Source organism: Schistocerca americana, unplaced genomic scaffold, assembly GCF_021461395.2.
Source record: "Schistocerca americana isolate TAMUIC-IGC-003095 unplaced genomic scaffold, iqSchAmer2.1 HiC_scaffold_180, whole genome shotgun sequence".
NCBI lineage: Eukaryota > Metazoa > Arthropoda > Insecta > Orthoptera > Acrididae > Schistocerca > Schistocerca americana.
This window is the reverse complement of record NW_025725885.1, coordinates 1-15,040: the sequence shown is the minus strand read 5'-3', so window position 1 is coordinate 15,040 and position 15,040 is coordinate 1. Positions and strand designations below refer to the sequence as shown.

At 55.1% G+C, this 15,040-nt stretch overlaps 37 non-coding genes across 37 annotated transcripts; 8 read left to right on the top strand and 29 right to left on the bottom strand.

Annotated features, from left to right (window-relative positions):
* Positions 1–34: 34 nt before the first annotated feature.
* On the bottom strand, positions 35–105 carry Trnag-gcc. The gene has a single exon. It is a non-coding gene; the product is annotated as a tRNA-Gly (tRNA).
* A 341-nt stretch (positions 106–446) lies between these two features.
* On the top strand, positions 447–518 carry Trnag-ucc. Its single transcript has one exon. It is a non-coding gene; the product is annotated as a tRNA-Gly (tRNA).
* A 581-nt stretch (positions 519–1,099) lies between these two features.
* Trnai-aau lies at positions 1,100–1,173 on the bottom strand. Its single transcript has one exon. It is a non-coding gene; the product is annotated as a tRNA-Ile (tRNA).
* A 198-nt stretch (positions 1,174–1,371) lies between these two features.
* Positions 1,372–1,443, bottom strand: Trnae-uuc. Its single transcript has one exon. It is a non-coding gene; the product is annotated as a tRNA-Glu (tRNA).
* A 265-nt stretch (positions 1,444–1,708) lies between these two features.
* Positions 1,709–1,781, bottom strand: Trnam-cau. The gene has a single exon. It is a non-coding gene; the product is annotated as a tRNA-Met (tRNA).
* A 293-nt stretch (positions 1,782–2,074) lies between these two features.
* Trnag-gcc lies at positions 2,075–2,145 on the bottom strand. Its single transcript has one exon. It is a non-coding gene; the product is annotated as a tRNA-Gly (tRNA).
* A 341-nt stretch (positions 2,146–2,486) lies between these two features.
* On the top strand, positions 2,487–2,558 carry Trnag-ucc. The gene has a single exon. It is a non-coding gene; the product is annotated as a tRNA-Gly (tRNA).
* Positions 2,559–3,139: 581 nt separating this feature from the next.
* Positions 3,140–3,213, bottom strand: Trnai-aau. Its single transcript has one exon. It is a non-coding gene; the product is annotated as a tRNA-Ile (tRNA).
* A 198-nt stretch (positions 3,214–3,411) lies between these two features.
* Trnae-uuc lies at positions 3,412–3,483 on the bottom strand. The gene has a single exon. It is a non-coding gene; the product is annotated as a tRNA-Glu (tRNA).
* Positions 3,484–3,748: 265 nt separating this feature from the next.
* Trnam-cau lies at positions 3,749–3,821 on the bottom strand. The gene has a single exon. It is a non-coding gene; the product is annotated as a tRNA-Met (tRNA).
* A 293-nt stretch (positions 3,822–4,114) lies between these two features.
* On the bottom strand, positions 4,115–4,185 carry Trnag-gcc. The gene has a single exon. It is a non-coding gene; the product is annotated as a tRNA-Gly (tRNA).
* Positions 4,186–4,526: 341 nt separating this feature from the next.
* Positions 4,527–4,598, top strand: Trnag-ucc. Its single transcript has one exon. It is a non-coding gene; the product is annotated as a tRNA-Gly (tRNA).
* Positions 4,599–5,179: 581 nt separating this feature from the next.
* Trnai-aau lies at positions 5,180–5,253 on the bottom strand. The gene has a single exon. It is a non-coding gene; the product is annotated as a tRNA-Ile (tRNA).
* A 198-nt stretch (positions 5,254–5,451) lies between these two features.
* On the bottom strand, positions 5,452–5,523 carry Trnae-uuc. The gene has a single exon. It is a non-coding gene; the product is annotated as a tRNA-Glu (tRNA).
* A 265-nt stretch (positions 5,524–5,788) lies between these two features.
* Positions 5,789–5,861, bottom strand: Trnam-cau. The gene has a single exon. It is a non-coding gene; the product is annotated as a tRNA-Met (tRNA).
* Positions 5,862–6,154: 293 nt separating this feature from the next.
* Positions 6,155–6,225, bottom strand: Trnag-gcc. The gene has a single exon. It is a non-coding gene; the product is annotated as a tRNA-Gly (tRNA).
* Positions 6,226–6,566: 341 nt separating this feature from the next.
* On the top strand, positions 6,567–6,638 carry Trnag-ucc. The gene has a single exon. It is a non-coding gene; the product is annotated as a tRNA-Gly (tRNA).
* A 581-nt stretch (positions 6,639–7,219) lies between these two features.
* Positions 7,220–7,293, bottom strand: Trnai-aau. The gene has a single exon. It is a non-coding gene; the product is annotated as a tRNA-Ile (tRNA).
* Positions 7,294–7,491: 198 nt separating this feature from the next.
* Positions 7,492–7,563, bottom strand: Trnae-uuc. The gene has a single exon. It is a non-coding gene; the product is annotated as a tRNA-Glu (tRNA).
* Positions 7,564–7,828: 265 nt separating this feature from the next.
* Trnam-cau lies at positions 7,829–7,901 on the bottom strand. Its single transcript has one exon. It is a non-coding gene; the product is annotated as a tRNA-Met (tRNA).
* Positions 7,902–8,194: 293 nt separating this feature from the next.
* Trnag-gcc lies at positions 8,195–8,265 on the bottom strand. Its single transcript has one exon. It is a non-coding gene; the product is annotated as a tRNA-Gly (tRNA).
* A 341-nt stretch (positions 8,266–8,606) lies between these two features.
* Trnag-ucc lies at positions 8,607–8,678 on the top strand. The gene has a single exon. It is a non-coding gene; the product is annotated as a tRNA-Gly (tRNA).
* Positions 8,679–9,259: 581 nt separating this feature from the next.
* Positions 9,260–9,333, bottom strand: Trnai-aau. The gene has a single exon. It is a non-coding gene; the product is annotated as a tRNA-Ile (tRNA).
* Positions 9,334–9,531: 198 nt separating this feature from the next.
* On the bottom strand, positions 9,532–9,603 carry Trnae-uuc. The gene has a single exon. It is a non-coding gene; the product is annotated as a tRNA-Glu (tRNA).
* Positions 9,604–9,868: 265 nt separating this feature from the next.
* Trnam-cau lies at positions 9,869–9,941 on the bottom strand. Its single transcript has one exon. It is a non-coding gene; the product is annotated as a tRNA-Met (tRNA).
* A 293-nt stretch (positions 9,942–10,234) lies between these two features.
* On the bottom strand, positions 10,235–10,305 carry Trnag-gcc. Its single transcript has one exon. It is a non-coding gene; the product is annotated as a tRNA-Gly (tRNA).
* A 341-nt stretch (positions 10,306–10,646) lies between these two features.
* Positions 10,647–10,718, top strand: Trnag-ucc. Its single transcript has one exon. It is a non-coding gene; the product is annotated as a tRNA-Gly (tRNA).
* Positions 10,719–11,299: 581 nt separating this feature from the next.
* Trnai-aau lies at positions 11,300–11,373 on the bottom strand. The gene has a single exon. It is a non-coding gene; the product is annotated as a tRNA-Ile (tRNA).
* Positions 11,374–11,571: 198 nt separating this feature from the next.
* On the bottom strand, positions 11,572–11,643 carry Trnae-uuc. The gene has a single exon. It is a non-coding gene; the product is annotated as a tRNA-Glu (tRNA).
* Positions 11,644–11,908: 265 nt separating this feature from the next.
* Trnam-cau lies at positions 11,909–11,981 on the bottom strand. Its single transcript has one exon. It is a non-coding gene; the product is annotated as a tRNA-Met (tRNA).
* A 293-nt stretch (positions 11,982–12,274) lies between these two features.
* Positions 12,275–12,345, bottom strand: Trnag-gcc. The gene has a single exon. It is a non-coding gene; the product is annotated as a tRNA-Gly (tRNA).
* Positions 12,346–12,686: 341 nt separating this feature from the next.
* Trnag-ucc lies at positions 12,687–12,758 on the top strand. The gene has a single exon. It is a non-coding gene; the product is annotated as a tRNA-Gly (tRNA).
* Positions 12,759–13,339: 581 nt separating this feature from the next.
* Trnai-aau lies at positions 13,340–13,413 on the bottom strand. The gene has a single exon. It is a non-coding gene; the product is annotated as a tRNA-Ile (tRNA).
* A 198-nt stretch (positions 13,414–13,611) lies between these two features.
* On the bottom strand, positions 13,612–13,683 carry Trnae-uuc. The gene has a single exon. It is a non-coding gene; the product is annotated as a tRNA-Glu (tRNA).
* Positions 13,684–13,948: 265 nt separating this feature from the next.
* Trnam-cau lies at positions 13,949–14,021 on the bottom strand. Its single transcript has one exon. It is a non-coding gene; the product is annotated as a tRNA-Met (tRNA).
* Positions 14,022–14,314: 293 nt separating this feature from the next.
* Positions 14,315–14,385, bottom strand: Trnag-gcc. The gene has a single exon. It is a non-coding gene; the product is annotated as a tRNA-Gly (tRNA).
* Positions 14,386–14,726: 341 nt separating this feature from the next.
* On the top strand, positions 14,727–14,798 carry Trnag-ucc. The gene has a single exon. It is a non-coding gene; the product is annotated as a tRNA-Gly (tRNA).
* Positions 14,799–15,040: the final 242 nt, after the last annotated feature.

Here is a 15,040-nt window from a genome sequence, read left to right as displayed (position 1 = left end):
ACGCAGCACCCCTACCGGAGAAAAAACAAAATGATGCATCGGCCGGGAATCGAACCCGGGCCGCCCGCGTGGCAGGCGAGCATTCTACCACTGAACCACCGATGCTCGGGCCGGCGGTACCTTCACGCTGCTTCCCGAGCAGGTGTCTCAAGGGAAAGTGGGACTGCCGTCAAGCGCCGTAGCATTCTGTGGAGAAGATGCTGCAGACGCTGAATCCTGCACTGCGCTGCTTAAAGATGCCGCCAGAACGCGGTCCTCTGCGTACTCTTGCGTCGCCGGCGCCGACTCTTGCCAAAGGATGCGAAATGTGCGCGGATACGCTGTCCGAATGCGTCTGGATGTGCTCCCCTAGCCTGCCTCGAAATGCGCCTGCCGGGTACGATCACCTTCGGCCGCTGCCGACAGGCGGGAAGCCGACTCAGCGCGGTGGCGGGGCGCTCGCTTGTGCGGTGGTGGTGTAATGGTCAGCATAGTTGCCTTCCAAGCAGTTGATCCGGGTTCGATTCCCGGCCACCGCAGCAGGCTTTTAATTTCGCCTATGAGTACTTTTGCCACGCGCTCTTAAACTATTGTTTTTTCGCCCTCTTACTCGCTGCATACCAGCCCTTAGTGTGTCTCGACTTGTCTCGACTTTGCTCAGCTGACGCGAGAGCTGACGCTCTCAAATCGGCCTATATCAAAACGACAAGCACGAGAAACGACTGAGAGAGGTAAGGAGAGGCGAGGCGATGGACACACAGCACGCCCCCTTCATTTCACGGTGGCGTCTCCCTGACCGAATCGGGCTGTAGCTCCGAAAACAATGGAGAAACAAAAATAGGAAGTAAAACTGCCAATAGTGCCCTGTGTTCCCATGCGCTCACCCGCCCAAGTACTGACAAGGGCCAAAGTTGTTACGCATCGGCAATCGGACATTTTCTTTCATTTTCTCTAACCAGTGTATTCAAGATATTATGGCCATTGCCGAGCGAATGCTGTAGTGCTTCCCCGCGAGTCGGGTTCGGATCCTCTGTCAACTTCCACGCAGGGTGATGATCATTTGGTCATCACACTCGCCAGCTGAAATCGGCGCTGCCTTTTCGCAGTAGTACAAGAGTAGTGGCCCGTGGGGGGATCGAACCCACGACCTTCGCGTTATTAGCACGACGCTCTAACCAACTGAGCTAACGGGCCTCGGCAGATGCAGTTGCTCAGCCCTACGCTGGAATCAGCTGGCATGAAGCCATACACCATTCCTACGGTCGTCGTGTGTCTGCTTCCCTAGTCTATATTCTGCTGACGGTCACGAAACAGTAGCTATATTGCGAGCAGGACGGGAAACGGCCGCTCGGACAGCTCAAACTTGTCACGATTCGTGTGGAAAAAATTCCGTTCCGGTACCGGGAATCGAACCCGGGCCTCCTGGGTGAAAGCCAGGTATCCTAGCCACTAGACCACACCGGATGCGGCCGTTTCATTCGCCCGTTCGTACGGTCGCTTGTCGCATTGTCGCTCTCTTTGCGAGCATCTTTGCACATACTGACTGGCAAGGCGCGCACCTCAAACGTCGCAGAGCAATGCTTTTGGCTTCATGCTCTGCTGGGAGAAGAGGAAAAGGGAAGCTGTATGTAAACATTTTCCCGCTGAAGCGTTGAAACGTTGTGGATAACAAACAAGAAATAAGTTGGAGCCCTAGCAACAGCACCACCATCAGTCACAGAAAATTAGATGCCCCGGGTGAGGATCGAACTCACGACCTTAAGATTATGAGACTTACGCGCTGCCTACTGCGCTACCGAGGCAGGCGATCGTTACACTTTCTGGAATCTTGGTAAGTACCGAATACAAGTGGTAGAGAGTCTGCACTCCCTGGCTCATTTTTTCTGTTGCTACACGTGCATTCACGGCGCGGCAGGCAACTTGCGATGCTAGGCCGACGCCAGTATGTACAATAGCACGCAGGAGTCCAAACGAGCAGTCGTCCGCGCTGCATGATTGGTTCTTTCCACACGGAATCCCGCGGTTCATTCTCATGGCTCACGCAGTTCGAGTGCGAAAGACACGCAGCACCCCTACCGGAGAAAAAACAAAATGATGCATCGGCCGGGAATCGAACCCGGGCCGCCCGCGTGGCAGGCGAGCATTCTACCACTGAACCACCGATGCTCGGGCCGGCGGTACCTTCACGCTGCTTCCCGAGCGGGTGTCTCAAGGGAAAGTGGGACTGCCGTCAAGCGCCGTAGCATTCTGTGGAGAAGATGCTGCAGACGCTGAATCCTGCACTGCGCTGCTTAAAGATGCCGCCAGAACGCGGTCCTCTGCGTACTCTTGCGTCGCCGGCGCCGACTCTTGCCAAAGGATGCGAAATGTGCGCGGATACGCTGTCCGAATGCGTCTGGATGTGCTCCCCTAGCCTGCCTCGAAATGCGCCTGCCGGGTACGATCACCTTCGGCCGCTGCCGACAGGCGGGAAGCCGACTCAGCGCGGTGGCGGGGCGCTCGCTTGTGCGGTGGTGGTGTAATGGTCAGCATAGTTGCCTTCCAAGCAGTTGATCCGGGTTCGATTCCCGGCCACCGCAGCAGGCTTTTAATTTCGCCTATGAGTACTTTTGCCACGCGCTCTTAAACTATTGTTTTTTCGCCCTCTTACTCGCTGCATACCAGCCCTTAGTGTGTCTCGACTTGTCTCGACTTTGCTCAGCTGACGCGAGAGCTGACGCTCTCAAATCGGCCTATATCAAAACGACAAGCACGAGAAACGACTGAGAGAGGTAAGGAGAGGCGAGGCGATGGACACACAGCACGCCCCCTTCATTTCACGGTGGCGTCTCCCTGACCGAATCGGGCTGTAGCTCCGAAAACAATGGAGAAACAAAAATAGGAAGTAAAACTGCCAATAGTGCCCTGTGTTCCCATGCGCTCACCCGCCCAAGTACTGACAAGGGCCAAAGTTGTTACGCATCGGCAATCGGACATTTTCTTTCATTTTCTCTAACCAGTGTATTCAAGATATTATGGCCATTGCCGAGCGAATGCTGTAGTGCTTCCCCGCGAGTCGGGTTCGGATCCTCTGTCAACTTCCACGCAGGGTGATGATCATTTGGTCATCACACTCGCCAGCTGAAATCGGCGCTGCCTTTTCGCAGTAGTACAAGAGTAGTGGCCCGTGGGGGGATCGAACCCACGACCTTCGCGTTATTAGCACGACGCTCTAACCAACTGAGCTAACGGGCCTCGGCAGATGCAGTTGCTCAGCCCTACGCTGGAATCAGCTGGCATGAAGCCATACACCATTCCTACGGTCGTCGTGTGTCTGCTTCCCTAGTCTATATTCTGCTGACGGTCACGAAACAGTAGCTATATTGCGAGCAGGACGGGAAACGGCCGCTCGGACAGCTCAAACTTGTCACGATTCGTGTGGAAAAAATTCCGTTCCGGTACCGGGAATCGAACCCGGGCCTACTGGGTGAAAGCCAGGTATCCTAGCCACTAGACCACACCGGATGCGGCCGTTTCATTCGCCCGTTCGTACGGTCGCTTGTCGCATTGTCGCTCTCTTTGCGAGCATCTTTGCACATACTGACTGGCAAGGCGCGCACCTCAAACGTCGCAGAGCAATGCTTTTGGCTTCATGCTCTGCTGGGAGAAGAGGAAAAGGGAAGCTGTATGTAAACATTTTCCCGCTGAAGCGTTGAAACGTTGTGGATAACAAACAAGAAATAAGTTGGAGCCCTAGCAACAGCACCACCATCAGTCACAGAAAATTAGATGCCCCGGGTGAGGATCGAACTCACGACGTTAAGATTATGAGACTTACGCGCTGCCTACTGCGCTACCGAGGCAGGCGATCGTTACACTTTCTGGAATCTTGGTAAGTACCGAATACAAGTGGTAGAGAGTCTGCACTCCCTGGCTCATTTTTTCTGTTGCTACACGTGCATTCACGGCGCGGCAGGCAACTTGCGATGCTAGGCCGACGCCAGTATGTACAATAGCACGCAGGAGTCCAAACGAGCAGTCGTCCGCGCTGCATGATTGGTTCTTTCCACACGGAATCCCGCGGTTCATTCTCATGGCTCACGCAGTTCGAGTGCGAAAGACACGCAGCACCCCTACCGGAGAAAAAACAAAATGATGCATCGGCCGGGAATCGAACCCGGGCCGCCCGCGTGGCAGGCGAGCATTCTACCACTGAACCACCGATGCTCGGGCCGGCGGTACCTTCACGCTGCTTCCCGAGCAGGTGTCTCAAGGGAAAGTGGGACTGCCGTCAAGCGCCGTAGCATTCTGTGGAGAAGATGCTGCAGACGCTGAATCCTGCACTGCGCTGCTTAAAGATGCCGCCAGAACGCGGTCCTCTGCGTACTCTTGCGTCGCCGGCGCCGACTCTTGCCAAAGGATGCGAAATGTGCGCGGATACGCTGTCCGAATGCGTCTGGATGTGCTCCCCTAGCCTGCCTCGAAATGCGCCTGCCGGGTACGATCACCTTCGGCCGCTGCCGACAGGCGGGAAGCCGACTCAGCGCGGTGGCGGGGCGCTCGCTTGTGCGGTGGTGGTGTAATGGTCAGCATAGTTGCCTTCCAAGCAGTTGATCCGGGTTCGATTCCCGGCCACCGCAGCAGGCTTTTAATTTCGCCTATGAGTACTTTTGCCACGCGCTCTTAAACTATTGTTTTTTCGCCCTCTTACTCGCTGCATACCAGCCCTTAGTGTGTCTCGACTTGTCTCGACTTTGCTCAGCTGACGCGAGAGCTGACGCTCTCAAATCGGCCTATATCAAAACGACAAGCACGAGAAACGACTGAGAGAGGTAAGGAGAGGCGAGGCGATGGACACACAGCACGCCCCCTTCATTTCACGGTGGCGTCTCCCTGACCGAATCGGGCTGTAGCTCCGAAAACAATGGAGAAACAAAAATAGGAAGTAAAACTGCCAATAGTGCCCTGTGTTCCCATGCGCTCACCCGCCCAAGTACTGACAAGGGCCAAAGTTGTTACGCATCGGCAATCGGACATTTTCTTTCATTTTCTCTAACCAGTGTATTCAAGATATTATGGCCATTGCCGAGCGAATGCTGTAGTGCTTCCCCGCGAGTCGGGTTCGGATCCTCTGTCAACTTCCACGCAGGGTGATGATCATTTGGTCATCACACTCGCCAGCTGAAATCGGCGCTGCCTTTTCGCAGTAGTACAAGAGTAGTGGCCCGTGGGGGGATCGAACCCACGACCTTCGCGTTATTAGCACGACGCTCTAACCAACTGAGCTAACGGGCCTCGGCAGATGCAGTTGCTCAGCCCTACGCTGGAATCAGCTGGCATGAAGCCATACACCATTCCTACGGTCGTCGTGTGTCTGCTTCCCTAGTCTATATTCTGCTGACGGTCACGAAACAGTAGCTATATTGCGAGCAGGACGGGAAACGGCCGCTCGGACAGCTCAAACTTGTCACGATTCGTGTGGAAAAAATTCCGTTCCGGTACCGGGAATCGAACCCGGGCCTCCTGGGTGAAAGCCAGGTATCCTAGCCACTAGACCACACCGGATGCGGCCGTTTCATTCGCCCGTTCGTACGGTCGCTTGTCGCATTGTCGCTCTCTTTGCGAGCATCTTTGCACATACTGACTGGCAAGGCGCGCACCTCAAACGTCGCAGAGCAATGCTTTTGGCTTCATGCTCTGCTGGGAGAAGAGGAAAAGGGAAGCTGTATGTAAACATTTTCCCGCTGAAGCGTTGAAACGTTGTGGATAACAAACAAGAAATAAGTTGGAGCCCTAGCAACAGCACCACCATCAGTCACAGAGAATTAGATGCCCCGGGTGAGGATCGAACTCACGACCTTAAGATTATGAGACTTACGCGCTGCCTACTGCGCTACCGAGGCAGGCGATCGTTACACTTTCTGGAATCTTGGTAAGTACCGAATACAAGTGGTAGAGAGTCTGCACTCCCTGGCTCATTTTTTCTGTTGCTACACGTGCATTCACGGCGCGGCAGGCAACTTGCGATGCTAGGCCGACGCCAGTATGTACAATAGCACGCAGGAGTCCAAACGAGCAGTCGTCCGCGCTGCATGATTGGTTCTTTCCACACGGAATCCCGCGGTTCATTCTCATGGCTCACGCAGTTCGAGTGCGAAAGACACGCAGCACCCCTACCGGAGAAAAAACAAAATGATGCATCGGCCGGGAATCGAACCCGGGCCGCCCGCGTGGCAGGCGAGCATTCTACCACTGAACCACCGATGCTCGGGCCGGCGGTACCTTCACGCTGCTTCCCGAGCAGGTGTCTCAAGGGAAAGTGGGACTGCCGTCAAGCGCCGTAGCATTCTGTGGAGAAGATGCTGCAGACGCTGAATCCTGCACTGCGCTGCTTAAAGATGCCGCCAGAACGCGGTCCTCTGCGTACTCTTGCGTCGCCGGCGCCGACTCTTGCCAAAGGATGCGAAATGTGCGCGGATACGCTGTCCGAATGCGTCTGGATGTGCTCCCCTAGCCTGCCTCGAAATGCGCCTGCCGGGTACGATCACCTTCGGCCGCTGCCGACAGGCGGGAAGCCGACTCAGCGCGGTGGCGGGGCGCTCGCTTGTGCGGTGGTGGTGTAATGGTCAGCATAGTTGCCTTCCAAGCAGTTGATCCGGGTTCGATTCCCGGCCACCGCAGCAGGCTTTTAATTTCGCCTATGAGTACTTTTGCCACGCGCTCTTAAACTATTGTTTTTTCGCCCTCTTACTCGCTGCATACCAGCCCTTAGTGTGTCTCGACTTGTCTCGACTTTGCTCAGCTGACGCGAGAGCTGACGCTCTCAAATCGGCCTATATCAAAACGACAAGCACGAGAAACGACTGAGAGAGGTAAGGAGAGGCGAGGCGATGGACACACAGCACGCCCCCTTCATTTCACGGTGGCGTCTCCCTGACCGAATCGGGCTGTAGCTCCGAAAACAATGGAGAAACAAAAATAGGAAGTAAAACTGCCAATAGTGCCCTGTGTTCCCATGCGCTCACCCGCCCAAGTACTGACAAGGGCCAAAGTTGTTACGCATCGGCAATCGGACATTTTCTTTCATTTTCTCTAACCAGTGTATTCAAGATATTATGGCCATTGCCGAGCGAATGCTGTAGTGCTTCCCCGCGAGTCGGGTTCGGATCCTCTGTCAACTTCCACGCAGGGTGATGATCATTTGGTCATCACACTCGCCAGCTGAAATCGGCGCTGCCTTTTCGCAGTAGTACAAGAGTAGTGGCCCGTGGGGGGATCGAACCCACGACCTTCGCGTTATTAGCACGACGCTCTAACCAACTGAGCTAACGGGCCTCGGCAGATGCAGTTGCTCAGCCCTACGCTGGAATCAGCTGGCATGAAGCCATACACCATTCCTACGGTCGTCGTGTGTCTGCTTCCCTAGTCTATATTCTGCTGACGGTCACGAAACAGTAGCTATATTGCGAGCAGGACGGGAAACGGCCGCTCGGACAGCTCAAACTTGTCACGATTCGTGTGGAAAAAATTCCGTTCCGGTACCGGGAATCGAACCCGGGCCTACTGGGTGAAAGCCAGGTATCCTAGCCACTAGACCACACCGGATGCGGCCGTTTCATTCGCCCGTTCGTACGGTCGCTTGTCGCATTGTCGCTCTCTTTGCGAGCATCTTTGCACATACTGACTGGCAAGGCGCGCACCTCAAACGTCGCAGAGCAATGCTTTTGGCTTCATGCTCTGCTGGGAGAAGAGGAAAAGGGAAGCTGTATGTAAACATTTTCCCGCTGAAGCGTTGAAACGTTGTGGATAACAAACAAGAAATAAGTTGGAGCCCTAGCAACAGCACCACCATCAGTCACAGAAAATTAGATGCCCCGGGTGAGGATCGAACTCACGACCTTAAGATTATGAGACTTACGCGCTGCCTACTGCGCTACCGAGGCAGGCGATCGTTACACTTTCTGGAATCTTGGTAAGTACCGAATACAAGTGGTAGAGAGTCTGCACTCCCTGGCTCATTTTTTCTGTTGCTACACGTGCATTCACGGCGCGGCAGGCAACTTGCGATGCTAGGCCGACGCCAGTATGTACAATAGCACGCAGGAGTCCAAACGAGCAGTCGTCCGCGCTGCATGATTGGTTCTTTCCACACGGAATCCCGCGGTTCATTCTCATGGCTCACGCAGTTCGAGTGCGAAAGACACGCAGCACCCCTACCGGAGAAAAAACAAAATGATGCATCGGCCGGGAATCGAACCCGGGCCGCCCGCGTGGCAGGCGAGCATTCTACCACTGAACCACCGATGCTCGGGCCGGCGGTACCTTCACGCTGCTTCCCGAGCAGGTGTCTCAAGGGAAAGTGGGACTGCCGTCAAGCGCCGTAGCATTCTGTGGAGAAGATGCTGCAGACGCTGAATCCTGCACTGCGCTGCTTAAAGATGCCGCCAGAACGCGGTCCTCTGCGTACTCTTGCGTCGCCGGCGCCGACTCTTGCCAAAGGATGCGAAATGTGCGCGGATACGCTGTCCGAATGCGTCTGGATGTGCTCCCCTAGCCTGCCTCGAAATGCGCCTGCCGGGTACGATCACCTTCGGCCGCTGCCGACAGGCGGGAAGCCGACTCAGCGCGGTGGCGGGGCGCTCGCTTGTGCGGTGGTGGTGTAATGGTCAGCATAGTTGCCTTCCAAGCAGTTGATCCGGGTTCGATTCCCGGCCACCGCAGCAGGCTTTTAATTTCGCCTATGAGTACTTTTGCCACGCGCTCTTAAACTATTGTTTTTTCGCCCTCTTACTCGCTGCATACCAGCCCTTAGTGTGTCTCGACTTGTCTCGACTTTGCTCAGCTGACGCGAGAGCTGACGCTCTCAAATCGGCCTATATCAAAACGACAAGCACGAGAAACGACTGAGAGAGGTAAGGAGAGGCGAGGCGATGGACACACAGCACGCCCCCTTCATTTCACGGTGGCGTCTCCCTGACCGAATCGGGCTGTAGCTCCGAAAACAATGGAGAAACAAAAATAGGAAGTAAAACTGCCAATAGTGCCCTGTGTTCCCATGCGCTCACCCGCCCAAGTACTGACAAGGGCCAAAGTTGTTACGCATCGGCAATCGGACATTTTCTTTCATTTTCTCTAACCAGTGTATTCAAGATATTATGGCCATTGCCGAGCGAATGCTGTAGTGCTTCCCCGCGAGTCGGGTTCGGATCCTCTGTCAACTTCCACGCAGGGTGATGATCATTTGGTCATCACACTCGCCAGCTGAAATCGGCGCTGCCTTTTCGCAGTAGTACAAGAGTAGTGGCCCGTGGGGGGATCGAACCCACGACCTTCGCGTTATTAGCACGACGCTCTAACCAACTGAGCTAACGGGCCTCGGCAGATGCAGTTGCTCAGCCCTACGCTGGAATCAGCTGGCATGAAGCCATACACCATTCCTACGGTCGTCGTGTGTCTGCTTCCCTAGTCTATATTCTGCTGACGGTCACGAAACAGTAGCTATATTGCGAGCAGGACGGGAAACGGCCGCTCGGACAGCTCAAACTTGTCACGATTCGTGTGGAAAAAATTCCGTTCCGGTACCGGGAATCGAACCCGGGCCTCCTGGGTGAAAGCCAGGTATCCTAGCCACTAGACCACACCGGATGCGGCCGTTTCATTCGCCCGTTCGTACGGTCGCTTGTCGCATTGTCGCTCTCTTTGCGAGCATCTTTGCACATACTGACTGGCAAGGCGCGCACCTCAAACGTCGCAGAGCAATGCTTTTGGCTTCATGCTCTGCTGGGAGAAGAGGAAAAGGGAAGCTGTATGTAAACATTTTCCCGCTGAAGCGTTGAAACGTTGTGGATAACAAACAAGAAATAAGTTGGAGCCCTAGCAACAGCACCACCATCAGTCACAGAGAATTAGATGCCCCGGGTGAGGATCGAACTCACGACCTTAAGATTATGAGACTTACGCGCTGCCTACTGCGCTACCGAGGCAGGCGATCGTTACACTTTCTGGAATCTTGGTAAGTACCGAATACAAGTGGTAGAGAGTCTGCACTCCCTGGCTCATTTTTTCTGTTGCTACACGTGCATTCACGGCGCGGCAGGCAACTTGCGATGCTAGGCCGACGCCAGTATGTACAATAGCACGCAGGAGTCCAAACGAGCAGTCGTCCGCGCTGCATGATTGGTTCTTTCCACACGGAATCCCGCGGTTCATTCTCATGGCTCACGCAGTTCGAGTGCGAAAGACACGCAGCACCCCTACCGGAGAAAAAACAAAATGATGCATCGGCCGGGAATCGAACCCGGGCCGCCCGCGTGGCAGGCGAGCATTCTACCACTGAACCACCGATGCTCGGGCCGGCGGTACCTTCACGCTGCTTCCCGAGCAGGTGTCTCAAGGGAAAGTGGGACTGCCGTCAAGCGCCGTAGCATTCTGTGGAGAAGATGCTGCAGACGCTGAATCCTGCACTGCGCTGCTTAAAGATGCCGCCAGAACGCGGTCCTCTGCGTACTCTTGCGTCGCCGGCGCCGACTCTTGCCAAAGGATGCGAAATGTGCGCGGATACGCTGTCCGAATGCGTCTGGATGTGCTCCCCTAGCCTGCCTCGAAATGCGCCTGCCGGGTACGATCACCTTCGGCCGCTGCCGACAGGCGGGAAGCCGACTCAGCGCGGTGGCGGGGCGCTCGCTTGTGCGGTGGTGGTGTAATGGTCAGCATAGTTGCCTTCCAAGCAGTTGATCCGGGTTCGATTCCCGGCCACCGCAGCAGGCTTTTAATTTCGCCTATGAGTACTTTTGCCACGCGCTCTTAAACTATTGTTTTTTCGCCCTCTTACTCGCTGCATACCAGCCCTTAGTGTGTCTCGACTTGTCTCGACTTTGCTCAGCTGACGCGAGAGCTGACGCTCTCAAATCGGCCTATATCAAAACGACAAGCACGAGAAACGACTGAGAGAGGTAAGGAGAGGCGAGGCGATGGACACACAGCACGCCCCCTTCATTTCACGGTGGCGTCTCCCTGACCGAATCGGGCTGTAGCTCCGAAAACAATGGAGAAACAAAAATAGGAAGTAAAACTGCCAATAGTGCCCTGTGTTCCCATGCGCTCACCCGCCCAAGTACTGACAAGGGCCAAAGTTGTTACGCATCGGCAATCGGACATTTTCTTTCATTTTCTCTAACCAGTGTATTCAAGATATTATGGCCATTGCCGAGCGAATGCTGTAGTGCTTCCCCGCGAGTCGGGTTCGGATCCTCTGTCAACTTCCACGCAGGGTGATGATCATTTGGTCATCACACTCGCCAGCTGAAATCGGCGCTGCCTTTTCGCAGTAGTACAAGAGTAGTGGCCCGTGGGGGGATCGAACCCACGACCTTCGCGTTATTAGCACGACGCTCTAACCAACTGAGCTAACGGGCCTCGGCAGATGCAGTTGCTCAGCCCTACGCTGGAATCAGCTGGCATGAAGCCATACACCATTCCTACGGTCGTCGTGTGTCTGCTTCCCTAGTCTATATTCTGCTGACGGTCACGAAACAGTAGCTATATTGCGAGCAGGACGGGAAACGGCCGCTCGGACAGCTCAAACTTGTCACGATTCGTGTGGAAAAAATTCCGTTCCGGTACCGGGAATCGAACCCGGGCCTCCTGGGTGAAAGCCAGGTATCCTAGCCACTAGACCACACCGGATGCGGCCGTTTCATTCGCCCGTTCGTACGGTCGCTTGTCGCATTGTCGCTCTCTTTGCGAGCATCTTTGCACATACTGACTGGCAAGGCGCGCACCTCAAACGTCGCAGAGCAATGCTTTTGGCTTCATGCTCTGCTGGGAGAAGAGGAAAAGGGAAGCTGTATGTAAACATTTTCCCGCTGAAGCGTTGAAACGTTGTGGATAACAAACAAGAAATAAGTTGGAGCCCTAGCAACAGCACCACCATCAGTCACAGAGAATTAGATGCCCCGGGTGAGGATCGAACTCACGACCTTAAGATTATGAGACTTACGCGCTGCCTACTGCGCTACCGAGGCAGGCGATCGTTACACTTTCTGGAATCTTGGTAAGTACCGAATACAAGTGGTAGAGAGTCTGCACTCCCTGGCTCATTTTTTCTGTTGCTACACGTGCATTCACGGCGCGGCAGGCAACTTGCGATGCTAGGCCGACGCCAGTATGTACAATAGCACGCAGGAGTCCAAACGAGCAGTCGTCCGCGCTGCATGATTGGTTCTTTCCACACGGAATCCCGCGGTTCATTCTCATGGCTCACGCAGTTCGAGTGCGAAAGACACGCAGCACCCCTACCGGAGAAAAAACAAAATGATGCATCGGCCGGGAATCGAACCCGGGCCGCCCGCGTGGCAGGCGAGCATTCTACCACTGAACCACCGATGCTCGGGCCGGCGGTACCTTCACGCTGCTTCCCGAGCAGGTGTCTCAAGGGAAAGTGGGACTGCCGTCAAGCGCCGTAGCATTCTGTGGAGAAGATGCTGCAGACGCTGAATCCTGCACTGCGCTGCTTAAAGATGCCGCCAGAACGCGGTCCTCTGCGTACTCTTGCGTCGCCGGCGCCGACTCTTGCCAAAGGATGCGAAATGTGCGCGGATACGCTGTCCGAATGCGTCTGGATGTGCTCCCCTAGCCTGCCTCGAAATGCGCCTGCCGGGTACGATCACCTTCGGCCGCTGCCGACAGGCGGGAAGCCGACTCAGCGCGGTGGCGGGGCGCTCGCTTGTGCGGTGGTGGTGTAATGGTCAGCATAGTTGCCTTCCAAGCAGTTGATCCGGGTTCGATTCCCGGCCACCGCAGCAGGCTTTTAATTTCGCCTATGAGTACTTTTGCCACGCGCTCTTAAACTATTGTTTTTTCGCCCTCTTACTCGCTGCATACCAGCCCTTAGTGTGTCTCGACTTGTCTCGACTTTGCTCAGCTGACGCGAGAGCTGACGCTCTCAAATCGGCCTATATCAAAACGACAAGCACGAGAAACGACTGAGAGAGGTAAGGAGAGGCGAGGCGATGGACACACAGCACGCCCCCTTCATTTCACGGTGGCGTCTCCCTGACCGAATCGGGCTGTAGCTCCGAAAACAATGGAGAAACAAAAATAGGAAGTAAAACTGCCAATAGTGCCCTGTGTTCCCATGCGCTCACCCGCCCAAGTACTGACAAGGGCCAAAGTTGTTACGCATCGGCAATCGGACATTTTCTTTCATTTTCTCTAACCAGTGTATTCAAGATATTATGGCCATTGCCGAGCGAATGCTGTAGTGCTTCCCCGCGAGTCGGGTTCGGATCCTCTGTCAACTTCCACGCAGGGTGATGATCATTTGGTCATCACACTCGCCAGCTGAAATCGGCGCTGCCTTTTCGCAGTAGTACAAGAGTAGTGGCCCGTGGGGGGATCGAACCCACGACCTTCGCGTTATTAGCACGACGCTCTAACCAACTGAGCTAACGGGCCTCGGCAGATGCAGTTGCTCAGCCCTACGCTGGAATCAGCTGGCATGAAGCCATACACCATTCCTACGGTCGTCGTGTGTCTGCTTCCCTAGTCTATATTCTGCTGACGGTCACGAAACAGTAGCTATATTGCGAGCAGGACGGGAAACGGCCGCTCGGACAGCTCAAACTTGTCACGATTCGTGTGGAAAAAATTCCGTTCCGGTACCGGGAATCGAACCCGGGCCTCCTGGGTGAAAGCCAGGTATCCTAGCCACTAGACCACACCGGATGCGGCCGTTTCATTCGCCCGTTCGTACGGTCGCTTGTCGCATTGTCGCTCTCTTTGCGAGCATCTTTGCACATACTGACTGGCAAGGCGCGCACCTCAAACGTCGCAGAGCAATGCTTTTGGCTTCATGCTCTGCTGGGAGAAGAGGAAAAGGGAAGCTGTATGTAAACATTTTCCCGCTGAAGCGTTGAAACGTTGTGGATAACAAACAAGAAATAAGTTGGAGCCCTAGCAACAGCACCACCATCAGTCACAGAGAATTAGATGCCCCGGGTGAGGATCGAACTCACGACCTTAAGATTATGAGACTTACGCGCTGCCTACTGCGCTACCGAGGCAGGCGATCGTTACACTTTCTGGAATCTTGGTAAGTACCGAATACAAGTGGTAGAGAGTCTGCACTCCCTGGCTCATTTTTTCTGTTGCTACACGTGCATTCACGGCGCGGCAGGCAACTTGCGATGCTAGGCCGACGCCAGTATGTACAATAGCACGCAGGAGTCCAAACGAGCAGTCGTCCGCGCTGCATGATTGGTTCTTTCCACACGGAATCCCGCGGTTCATTCTCATGGCTCACGCAGTTCGAGTGCGAAAGACACGCAGCACCCCTACCGGAGAAAAAACAAAATGATGCATCGGCCGGGAATCGAACCCGGGCCGCCCGCGTGGCAGGCGAGCATTCTACCACTGAACCACCGATGCTCGGGCCGGCGGTACCTTCACGCTGCTTCCCGAGCAGGTGTCTCAAGGGAAAGTGGGACTGCCGTCAAGCGCCGTAGCATTCTGTGGAGAAGATGCTGCAGACGCTGAATCCTGCACTGCGCTGCTTAAAGATGCCGCCAGAACGCGGTCCTCTGCGTACTCTTGCGTCGCCGGCGCCGACTCTTGCCAAAGGATGCGAAATGTGCGCGGATACGCTGTCCGAATGCGTCTGGATGTGCTCCCCTAGCCTGCCTCGAAATGCGCCTGCCGGGTACGATCACCTTCGGCCGCTGCCGACAGGCGGGAAGCCGACTCAGCGCGGTGGCGGGGCGCTCGCTTGTGCGGTGGTGGTGTAATGGTCAGCATAGTTGCCTTCCAAGCAGTTGATCCGGGTTCGATTCCCGGCCACCGCAGCAGGCTTTTAATTTCGCCTATGAGTACTTTTGCCACGCGCTCTTAAACTATTGTTTTTTCGCCCTCTTACTCGCTGCATACCAGCCCTTAGTGTGTCTCGACTTGTCTCGACTTTGCTCAGCTGACGCGAGAGCTGACGCTCTCAAATCGGCCTATATCAAAACGACAAGCACGAGAAACGACTGAGAGAGGTAAGGAGAGGCGAGGCGATGGACACACAGCACGCCCCCTTCATTTCACG